General features: G+C 44.8%; 1 protein-coding gene across 2 annotated transcripts in view; it reads left to right on the top strand.

Annotated features, from left to right (window-relative positions):
• MTA3 (metastasis associated 1 family member 3) overlaps window positions 1–12045 on the top strand; it is a 230301-nt gene that overhangs the window by 7229 nt on the left and 211027 nt on the right. The window contains exon 2 of one of the 2 annotated variants that reach the window (XM_047851953.1): window positions 838–941. The exons of the other annotated variant lie outside the window; for it this stretch is intronic. The gene's annotated coding sequence lies outside the window, so the exon portion shown is untranslated. The remainder of the gene's footprint in view (window positions 1–837; window positions 942–12045) is intronic. 2 annotated transcript variants of the gene reach the window in all.

Genomic DNA, 12045 nt, shown 5'->3' with positions numbered 1-12045 from the left:
GCTTGAACTCACGGACCGCGAGATCGTGACCTGGCTGAAGTCGGACGCTTAACCGACTGCGCCACCCAGGCGCCCCTTAAATTTTTAAAAATACATGGTGGGGCGCCTGGGTGGCTCAGTCGGTTAAGCGTCCGACTTCAGCTCAGGTCACGATCTCGCAGTCCATGAGTTCGAGCCCCACGTCAGGCTCTGTGCTGACAGCTCAGAGCCTGGAGCCTGTTTCGGATTCTGTGTCTCCCTCTCTCTCTGACCCTCCCCCATCCATGCTGTGTGTCTCTCTCTGTCTCAAAAATAAATAAACATTTAAAAACAAATACAAGGATATGAATATATGATAAGGCTTCTGAAAGGATACATAAAATACAGTTACGGGTAATTGTTTCCTAGTCAAGGGACTGGGAAGGTTAGAGTAAATATGAGACCTACTTTTATTGGTTGTAAACCTTCTGTGTGTTTTTTTCTTTTAACTGAGTTCAAAGATTATGTTTTCAGTTTAAAAAAAAAAAAAAGTTCAAAAAAGAAAAATTCTCAGCACATGTCCTCCTACCGAATTCTCTTTTCCCTTGGCCCAGTTCTTGGTGTATCCTGCTCTGCTCAGTTACATCTGGGACCAGGCACCCACTGCTCCCTCTGCCTGGAACACTCTGACCCACAGCATTATGTGGCTGCCTCCTTGTTTCTCAAGTCTCAGTTCAAAGGTCACTTCTTGGGAGAGGCCTTCCCCGAACACCCATGCTAGTGTATGAGCCTATTTTTTTTATCCCCTTATCACGATTTTAAAGAGAATCATCTTGTTCATCCACCTGTTACTTGTTTATCATCTGTCTCCCCCATCAGACTCTGCTCACTCCCTTCGAGAACGGGCCTGGGGACTGGTTCACAGCAACGTCCTAGAGCCGCTCCTAGAACAGCACCGGGCTCCTTGCTGAAGCGCAATAACTGTATGTTGAATGAGGGAATAAATGACTATTGTTTTTGATTAAAATAATGTTCTAAATCAAAACAGGAATGCTTAAAATAATGTTCTCTGTGGGCGCCTGGGTAGCTCAGTCAGTTAAGCACCTGACTCTTGATCCCAGCTTAGGTCTCGATCAAGCCCCACCCTGGGCTCCATAATCGGCATGGAGGCTACTTTAAAATGGTACTTTAAAATAATGGTAATAATTGGGGCGCCTGGGTGGCGCAGTCGGTTAAGCGTCCGACTTCAGCCAGGTCACGATCTCGCGGTCCGGGAGTTCGAGCCCCGCGTCGGGCTCTGGGCTGATGGCTCAGAGCCTGGAGCTTGTTTCTGATTCTGTGTCTCCCTCTCTCTCTGCCCCTCCCCCGTTCATGCTCTGTCTCTCTCTGTCCCAAAAATAAATAAACGTTGAAAAAAAATAATAATAAAAAATAAAATAATGGTAATAATAATAATGTTCTCTGCGTGCTGAACTGGCGGTGTCAGTGTATACATAATAGTGAAGTTAGAAATGACCAACTTGAAAAAAACAAGTTCTTTCTGAAAAGCCACTTCAGTTTCGTTAAATGATTGGCATACTGGCAGAGAAGATCTTGGCACTGTTTTCCCCCAGACCTACAGCGTATGCCAGCTTCCTAGCATTAAAAGCACTGCAGAAGCTCTACTCATTTAGCAGGCCCCAACCCTGGGTCAGGCCCCAACCCTGAAGTCCTTACCTAGCAAATGCTTTCATTAGAAAAATTCTTGGAATCAGTTTCTATTCGTGTCTGGGTCCCGTCATCCACCTGTACCTGTCCTTGGAGGAAGGACATATTGTGGAAGCAGACTAGAGGCTTCAAGGGAAAAAAACTGGCCATGACTGAATTAAACACTTCAAAATTATTACCAAAAAAATAAATAAAACTGTCCAGAAAGGGTTGGATGTGGATCCAGGAGGTTCTGTGTATCTTGGCTCAGGAACTATAGAAAATATGGAAAGTAATCTAAAAGGCTCTTGCCCTGATGGTAGACTGACATCTCAGAGACCCTACTGGCTGATTGGGTGTTCCAGATCAGCAGGAGAAGCTTTCCAGCAAAGCAGGCTTTGAGCCCAGACAGGAAGGAAGTGGGAGAGCCAAGCAGAGAGAGAGGGATTCCCCCACTTTGCCCCTTACCACATCACAGGGCATATTCAAACAGCCCAAGAAAGGATTCTACACACAAGAAAAATCAAAGACATTTTCAAAATGAATGAAAGTTCCCTGCTGCGTTCTATCCATTCTGCAAAGAAGAGAGCTGCCTTTATCAACATTAATGAACCAAAATTAACTAGTTTAGGAGTCTGCTTTGAAAAACACCTGCTGTTCTTACCCTTCTGTCCCTGTAACAATCTTGTTTCCCTGCCCCACAATCCCAGCCCTCCTCCCCACCCCCACCAATGCCCACTGCTATTATTTCTGCCTCAGAGGAAAGATTGGGGCTGGAGTTGACTGAAACGAAGCTTATGGTATTCCTGGAAATGATCTTCTCGTAGATGCAACCAAAATAGCATTGGCTCCACACTTAATAATTGATACACTCTTCAACAGCGACTGCATTTTTCGCTAAGGTACAGGATTTAAAATACAGACTGTTTTTCTCCAGTTCTTAACCGGAGATAAAATCATCCAGCTCCGGTTTGTGTGATCCCATACCCTTCTACGGCAAAACCCCAGCCTCTGTTTTCCCTGAGATACATGTCCAACGGGTTAGCAAAAAGTATGCTTTTAGTGGAAAGCTGAGAAATGCAGCAATCTGGAAGATTTACAGTTTTTAAAGGAGGTCTGGAGCAGATGCAATTACGTCGGTATAAGCCTCGCTAAGGCCTAGGTCGGAGAACAGAGCCAATGGCTCAGCAAAAAATGCTCAACTGAGTGCTGGCTGTAATGCCACGTGGCTAAGTGGCATCAGATCCTATCTTCAGATAGGACCTTCCTATGCCTGAGAGGGACCTTGCCCTCGGCTTAACATTTGTTAGTACCGTCGGGCTTCCAAGGAGGATTTTTTCCTTTCCAGAGGAAACTAATCACAAATAAAAAATCTTTGTAGCAAAGGAACACCGAGAAGCTTTTTATACCCTTTCACTAGCTTCTATTGTGATGGATGAAACTGCAAGAACAATTAGAGTAAATGTCAGTGTAAATCTCCAAAGAAAGAAGAAAATAGGCTTACCAAGTTCCCTTTGCCGATGCCAAGGCATTCTCTTCTCTCGATGTAGTCTGTATTTAACTTAGATGGTGTCAAGGGATCAGCAGCAAACGCTCAATGACTATACCAGTGGGCTATCTCAGTAGCAACAGATACTTCACGGAAAGGGAGAAATTGTGAATATAACTCCCATTGAATCAGCATTAGTCAGGACTTTCCATTTATAGTTCGCTGTGATTTCCCCCTAGTGACCAAGTCAAGAGTGATATTTATATACCGTATAGATTAAACATTGCTAAGACATCCCCTCACTTATAGGACCCTTTTGGAAACCATTTTGAATGGTGCCACTCAATCTATTCTCCCAAACTGTGAAAATGCAAGGTATACAAGTAACCCTGCCACTTCATTTGAGTCCGTCACCATGGGATCCTCTAGAGGAATGTTCACTCTTGTCCTCACTTCTAACCTGCTAAATAATCAACTAGGCACATAGGAGAGGCTGGCATCTCCGGTTACCCCTTCAGGGGGCAGCCCATTTTATCTCTGCCTTAGCAAGTGCCTTGTTGGACGTTTCGGGTATTTTTTAGATGTTGAACTATAGTGATTCATATTGCAAAAACCAATTAGGGTCAGAAGGACTTTAAGGCACAAAATGAGAACAACTTGGAATACTTGCCATCATTGAGCGTCAGTGGGTCAATCTTCTCAGTTTCACACATATCCTTGGAACTGAACATTTCAGGAGCGAAAAGAAGAACCTGCCTGAAGGCCACGAGGAGGCCTAGAAAGAAAAGACCAGTGACCACACCCAGGAAAAGGGATGGGTTCTAAGTTACCAAGGAAGTGGCCTCCAGAGACCACATTGTCAATGGGAACACTACACTTAAAGCTATCACAGGACATAGCTCCATGGAAGAGTATAACAAGACCTATCAAGACCTGCTGGAAAGACATTTGGAAAGTTAGGCCCAGCTGATTTGAAGTCCAGGCAATGAGACCTGGAATCAATAAGCTGGGAATCAAGGAGACTCAGAAGGCCAGAGAAGCACACAGGTCACCAGGCATCCCAGGCTGGTCTGACAGGCAAATGGAAGCTCATTCTCAGGAAGGCCAGGGAAAGATCTCAGACTCCCATCAGACCAGCAATACTGGCCCTCCTCCTCCCCCTCAGGTTGAGAGATAGAAATGAGGGCTCGAAGAATCCCAGGCCTGTAATCAGGAAAGTTGGGAAGATCATGGTTATCTCAGGACAAGAAAACTGTGCTGCTAGCTCACCATTTTTATGCTGTTTGTACAAAATCTATACTTTCATGTTTTTATTTGTGTGCGTATGTGTGTGTGTGTGTTTATTTTAAAAGCTCTTTCTGTAAAAGTTGAGTTTGTGTTTATTAAACCGAAGGGAAAGGGATTTGGGTTTCAGGGCAATAGCCACAGAGATAAATTTTAAAAACACCATAAATATTGCTCCCTTTTCCTTTGATCCAGGCTTTTTATTAAGCAAAAAAAAAAAAAAAAAAAAAAGGACACATCTTCATGAAACTCAGTGGACCCTGGTTTAGGATCCCAACTCAACCAGGTCCCTGGGTGTCCAGCTGACTGCCTTTCTCCTTCCCCACCAATGGGTTTACAAAATTCTAATTATCCTACTTTACTTATTTTTTAAACGTTTATTCATTTTTGAGAGACAGAGACAGAGCATGAGCAGGGGAGGGGCAAAGAGGGAGACACAGAATCCAAAGCAGGCTCCAGGCTTTGAGCTGTCAGCACAGAGCCCGACGCGGGGCTCAAACTCACAAACCGTGACATCATGACCTGAACCGAAGTCAGGCACTCAAGTGACTGAGCCACCCAGGTGCCCCCAGAATTCCAATTTTTATAGGCTTACAAACTCAAAGCAAATGTTATAGTTTTATTTTGCAAAATGGCAATCAATACCCTTACATTCAGAAGGAGAGAAATGACTATGGGAGCTTAAGTCTAGACATGAAACGGTAAATGTGACTGAGAAATCTAGTGGTGACAACCCACGGACATCAGTCCAGCCAAAGTCCATTTAAGCACCTTTTAATGTAGAGAGAAAGCAGAAGAGAGAATGCATATCAAAGTGTACAAAGAGGGGTGCCTGGGTGGCTCAGTTGGTTAAGCATCCAACTCTTGATTTTGGCTCAGGTCATGATCTCACAGTCATGAGATCAAGCCCCACATTGGGCTCCACAATGGGCATGGAGCCTGCTTAAGATTCTCCTGCTCCTCCCCACCCCCGGAAAAAAGCCCACAAAGTATACAAAGAAATTAAGAACCCATAATGGAAACAAAAGTAAGCCTTTGAAAAAGTATAGCACATTTTATCTTAGGTGAGGAAATAAAGTTTGAAAATACAGTTGAGTTGAACGTACTCAGCACTCAGATCTTGGTTTCTTTTTTTTTTTTTTTTTTAATTTTTTTTTTTTTTAACGTTTATTTATTTTTGAGACAGGGAGAGACAGAGCATGAACGGGGGAGGGTCAGAGAGAGAGGGAGACACAGAATCTGAAATAGGCTCCGGGCTCTGAGCTGTCAGCACAGAGCCCGATGCGGGGCTCAAACTCACAGACCGCGAGATCATGACCTGAGCCGAAGTCGGACACTTAACTGACTGAGCCACCCAGGCACCCCCAGATCTTGGTTTCTAATGCTACTCTCCAAAAAAGGAACTCAAAAACACCGCAATGATGGCAGTATGTCAAAGCAACAGACAAGTCAACGAGAAGGGCTTCCAATGGTGAAAGCTAGAACAATTTGAACAAAATGGTCAACATCACCAATGATACCTTGTGAATAGTAAGTACCCCTTGAAATGAGGTGATGAGAATGACACATTATCTCTGGTCTTCTTCCCCAAAACCTTTCCCAAACTGGCTCTTCTTCTGCTTGGCCTTTCTATCCTAATGTCCCAGCTTCCTAGCTCCAACCTCAAGTCCTTGACTTTGATAAATACCTCACTCCTTTGTCCTGACATCTCCTAGAACTGACAAACCTCTATTGGCGTTCCGTCTTTGACACTTCTGTGGTAGGCAGCCTGTAAGATGACCCCCAGTGATTTCTTGGATAGTCTCCTCCTCTAGAGTACGGACTGGACCTAGTAACTCACTTCTAATCAATAAAACACAGCAAAGGTGATACAATGATATTTTCAAGATTAGTTTACAATAAGACTGCAGCTTCCATCTTGGGTGTTCTCTCTCGTTCTCTCTCATTTGCTCACTCTGAGGAGGGAAGCCAGCTGCCATGTTGTGAGCTGCTCTACAGAGAGGCCCATATGGCAAGGAGACGATGTGCCTGGTCAACAAATAGAGAGGACCCAAGGCCTACCAACAGCCACAGGAGTGAACTTGGAGGCCGATCCTACCCTAGTTGAGCCTTGTGATGACTGCTGCCTCAGCCAGCAAACTGACTGCAATCTTGTGAGAGATCCTGAACCAGAGACACCCAGATAAGCTGTGGCCAGATGCCTGACAACAGAAACTGAGATAATAAATGTTGTTTTATACTGCTACGTTTTGGGGTAATTTGTCATACAGCAATAGATAACCAGTATACCTCTCAAACCCTTGTACCACCTTCATGGGTAACTCAGACTGGGTGAGCCCAACGTCACACTTAGAAACCAGGTATCATTATGCAGGGCCATGAATGAGAGTTCAAAAGGAATGAGTGGCACCCAAGAGTAGGCAGAACCTGGGGTGCCTGGATGGCTTATTCGGAAGAACATGCAACTCTTGATCTTGGGGTTGTGAGTTTGAGCCCCATGATGGGTATAGAGATTACTTAAAATAAGGGGCGCTTGGGTGACTCAGTCGGTTAAGCCCAACTTCAGCTCGGGTCATGATATCGCTGTTTGTGAGTTTGAGCCCCTCCGTCAGGCTTTCTGCTGTCAGCACAGTGCCCGCTTCAGATCATCTGTAGACCTCGCTCTCTGCCCCTCCCCTGCTCGCATGCACACACACGCACTCTGTCTCTCTCTCAAAAATAAATACTAAAATATAAAATTAAATTAAAAATGTAGGCAGAACACTTTCCTTTTCATTAATTCAAGCCAGTTTGGGAAGCCTTTTGTCAGACTGGCTAATCTAGGCTGGCTAGTTGCCAGATAATTGTATCTGATTCCTTCTAAGGCAGCTGAGCCAAGCTGTCCAAGTTCCTCATGCAAATAGATAATTTACTAATCTTTCCAGCTGTGTGATAGAGGCTGACTGAGCAGTCTTCCTAATTTTAAACCCGACTGGGGAGACTGAGAGATAGTTAACAACATGCTCCCTTCCTAACTTCGACATGCTGTAGGATCATGAGGTTACTCCCGGCAGAATATAAGATATCTGTGTCTCGAATTTGTGGGAAGCGTATAGTCAGGGCACAGTGGCGTCTCCAGGAAGGTTGGGGCAGATGACTTGTGGCTCTTGGTATGGGGCTTGCTCTGGAATAATGTTATTCCAGTGGTCAGCCCCTCTGGAATAAGACACATAAGCCAACTGCTTAGCAGAACTGGAGGCCCCGTGCTTCTAGAAGGCTCAGGGAAGAGCAAGAAGCCAAGGTATAGTCTTAATGGTAGAACAGAGATTAGACTGAGCTTCCATTCATCCCTCAGGTCCAAGCACAGGCAGAAGAAGGCAGAAGATCCATGTCCCCCTGAAACACGTAGACCCACGCTTATGGTGGGAGGTCATCAGACCCTCAAGGTACCTGCCAGAGTCTCCTGGAAAATTTGCAAAGCATGAAAGTAACAAACTGGGACCCTGCCAAGATTACCACTGCCTAGTATGTGTTCCAAGCTCTACACATTTTCAAAACCACCTCCAAGGCTCGGCTACTTTGAATAGCATGTCCTATTCTTTGGCTGCTGTATCCCCACCTAACAAACTGAAGCTTGTGAGGCTTCCTGAACTAGGGTGTGGTCAGGCATTTGGATAATAATTCATGGGACAATTTTCCCTTCTCTGGAAATGTTCTCAGGCTGGTGACCAGGGTTCTTGTCTGTGTTTTTCCTCCCAGCTCCTGGCTAGGGCTGACTGAGAGGGAATGACAGCTGGCCCAGCCTGGGACAGCCACATTCTCTTGCTGGTGGATCTGGAGCATTCAATGAATCAATAACAAGCCTCAGTGTTGGGAGCTGAATCCAGAATATTGCCCTACAGAAAATGTCCATGAGCCAGCTGCCGAGGCCCCTGTAGCTGTGCCATTTCCTGTTCTTTCTGAGACTTTGTACTGAGCTCCTTTTTGTCAATTCTAGGAGTCACCCAGAGAAGCTTTCCACTCACCTCTCAATAATATTTTCTTGCAACTAAAAGAAACTTAACTAACACAAACTTCAACGTATATTTATTAGCAACATCTATGTGTAGTTACTGTGCTAGATTCTGGGAATTTAAGATGCAAAGATGAAATTTTTTAAAGATTTTATTTTTATGTAATCTCCATACCCAACATAGAGCTCAAACTCACAACCCTGAGATCAACTCACATGCTGTACCGACTGAGCCAGCCAGGCGCTCCATAAAGACGAATTAAAAAAAAAATTTTTTTTAACTCTTATTCATTTTTTGATAGAGACAGAGCGTGAGTGGGGGAGGGGTGGAGAGAGAAGGAGACACAGAATCCGAAGCAAGCTCCAGGCTCTGAACTGACAGCACAGAGCCCGACACAGGGCTCGAACTCACGGACTGAGAGATCATGACCTGAGCTGAAGTCGGACGCTTAACTGACTGAGCCAGCCAGGCGCCCCATAAAGATGAATTTTTAATCAGTCATTATCCTAAAAGGACTTATAGTTCAATCTACATTTCTTGAACTTGGCCTCAAAGTTCTAAATGTGGGTGGACACAGGGTCTCCTGCTACCTCCCCACTGCTGGAATCTGGACAAAGCAATGGACCAGCTTCAACCAGGGAGATGAGACCCTAGCAGATGGAGGAACCATAGGAAGGAACCTGGCCTCTAAATAACCTCAGGAGGCAAAGTTACCTCCTGACCTAGACACTCATCTCAGATGTTATGCGAAAGAGAAATCAGCTTCTTTGTTCTTAAAGTCACTGAATTTTGGGATTCTCTTTGGAACAGTAACTTAGACACCCTCTCTCCCCACGACTAATATAATCACCTCTTCAGAAACAGGGACGCTGTGGTATGGCCAGAGGTGGCCATCCTGAAGTACCTCTTCAGCCTGCCGACTCTAGCCAAGGTGACCATGGTTAAGTCTTGTTGAAGGTGAACCAACAGGCACTTGGTTATACTAATTGTGGGACCCATTAAAACTGCATTGATTAAATAAATGATTGCAGGTGCTTGGATTACAAAAAAAAAAAAAATCTTGGGGCACCTGACTGGCTCAGCTGGTAAAGCATGTGACTCTTGATCTTGGGGTTGTGAGTTCAAGCCCCACATTGAGCACAGAGCTTACTTTAAAAAAAGAAACCATGGGTGAGACCAAGATTCATGGCTCGGCCTATGTCCCACACTTCCCTAGGCCTCCAGGGTCCTGCCAAGATGATTAATGCATTCCTTGGAACTTCTATTGGCCCTGCCAACACTCGCTGTGCTCTGCCATGTGAACCCAGACAAATGACAGGCACCCGGAGGGCAGCTGCATTCACCCTCATCTCTGGGCCCTCTAGAAGATGGCCTGTGTTTCTGAGCCCCCCCTCCCCCTATGTCTGGGCCATGATTTATTTTGTTATTCTTCCATTCAACATTTATTGAGAAATCCCTATGTGCCTGGCATTGTTGTATTTTCTGAGAATACAACAATGAACAAAACTCTCTGTAGTTTGGGAGCCTATGTTCTAATGGAGAAATGGAGATGATACAAAAAAAGTAAATATAAACATTCTATAAAGTACCTTACCAATACTCCTCAAAACTGCGAAATAAAGTTTAATGATATATATTTTTTTAAGTAAGTATATGCCAGGTGCTGATTAATGCTATGAAGAAAAAGCAGGGTTAAGGCTTTTAGATAAGGTAGTCAAGGAAACCCTCTCCATTCAGCAGAAACCTCAGTGAAGGAAGGGGGTTAGGTGTGAGGCTTTTGGAGGAGAGGGAAAGAGAGAGGAGTGCAAAGGCCCTGAGGCAGCAACATGCTGAGTGTGTTGCAGGAATACTAAGGAGGCCTGCATGGCTTTGTCTCATGTTAGTCACTCCCTTTCTTCCCTCCCCTCTCTCTCTCCCTCCCTTTCTCCCTTCCTTTCTTTCTTTCTTTTTTTTTTTTTTTTTATGTTTTATTTTGAGAGAGAAAGAGAGAGAGTGCGGGTGTGAGCAGGGGAGGGGCAGAGAGAAAGGGAGAGAGACAATCCCAAGCAGGCTCCATGCTCAGTGCAGCTGTCTGAGCCCAATGAGGGGCTCAATCCCATGACCTTGAGATCATGACCTGAACCGAAATCAGGTGTCTGATGCTCAACCGACTCAGCTGGATGTGGCCCTGAGAATATGCTCATATGCAGCTATGAGTCCCTTAAGGCACAAGTCTTGACCTCCAGATATTACAAATAGACAAAGATAATGCAAGTTTGAAGAGCCTAGGGAAGGCATGTTGACTCAAACTTCAGTCTTCTGACATATTTCAAATACTTTTTCTTCTTCATAAAAAAAAATACTGTTTTTTTTTTTTAATGTTTATTTAGAGAGAGAGAGAGAGTAGGGGAGGGGCAGAGAGAGAAACACAGAATCTGAAGCAGGCTCCAGGCTCTGAGCTGTCAACACAGATCCCGACGCAGGGCTCGAACTCAGGAACCGCGAGATCATGACCTGAGCCGAAGTTGGGTGCTTAACCAACTGAGCCGTCCAGACACCCCCTAAAATACTGCTTTTTAATAAGTAAAAATGTTGCACCTGGGTGGCTCAGTCATTTGAGCATCTGACATGATCTCGCAGTTTGTGAGTTCAAGCCCTGCATTGGGTTTTCTGCTGTTAGCATAGAGCCTGCTTTGAATCCTCTGTCTCCCTCTCTATCTTTGCCCCTCCCCCGCTCGCGCGCGCGTGCGCTCGCTCTCTCTCTCTCTCTCTCTCTCTCTCTCGCTTTCTCTCTCTCCCTGTGGCTCAGTCGGTTAAGCGTCTGACTTCGGCTCAGGTCATGATCTCGCAGTTTGAGAATTCGAGCCCAGCATCGGGCTCTGTGCTGACAGCTCGGAGCCTGGAGCCTGCTTCCGATTCTGTGTCTCCCTCTCTCTCTCTGCCCCTCCCCTGCTCACGCTCTGTCTCTCTCAATAATAATAAATAAAATGTTTAAAAAAATAAATAAAAAATAAAAATAAAATGAATAAACATTTAAAAATAAAATAAAAATTTCAAAATTCTTCTGCAGAGCCCTAAGATTTCCTCTCCTTTGCTTGTTAGGGGACATTCTCAGCGGGAGTTCATTACGCCCAGATCCTACCACTACATGTGAAAGCTTCATTCTACCATGAGATCTCTCCTTGGTTTCTGGACTCTCTAAGCACCACATATCTTTGTAGTGAGCCAAGGAAATTACCTATGTCTCTTGTAAAAGGAGCTTAGGTTTATGAGATAGACCTGGACCTTTGAATTCTGGCTTTACCACTGACTAGCTGTGTAATCTTAGGAAAATCACCTACCCTCTCTGAGCATCAGGGTTTTTGTTTGTTTGTTTGTTTTGTTTTGTTCCTATCTTGGTCAATTTCAGGTTTTGGGGCTTTTTCCTTTTAAGTAGTGGAGGCGTTTAAAAAATAAATTACTATGCAAAACCTTAATGTCTGAGTAGATCAAAGAAGCCCTGCTCAGGTTGAGGGAGGGCTTGGAGAGCATAGAGTTCTATCCGCTAGGCATCCCCTTCACTCCCTTCACATCCTATTCCACGTAGCCCCCAGAGGATCTCCACAAACGAGGAGCTTCAGAGAGCGCTGTTTGAAAATCACAGTTCTATCCACAGGA

This window comes from Prionailurus viverrinus, chromosome A3 (assembly GCF_022837055.1).
Source record: "Prionailurus viverrinus isolate Anna chromosome A3, UM_Priviv_1.0, whole genome shotgun sequence".
NCBI classification, from domain to species: domain Eukaryota; kingdom Metazoa; phylum Chordata; class Mammalia; order Carnivora; family Felidae; genus Prionailurus; species Prionailurus viverrinus.
The sequence above is the reverse complement of the archived record's forward strand: the minus strand, read 5'-3'. Positions and strand labels throughout refer to the sequence as shown.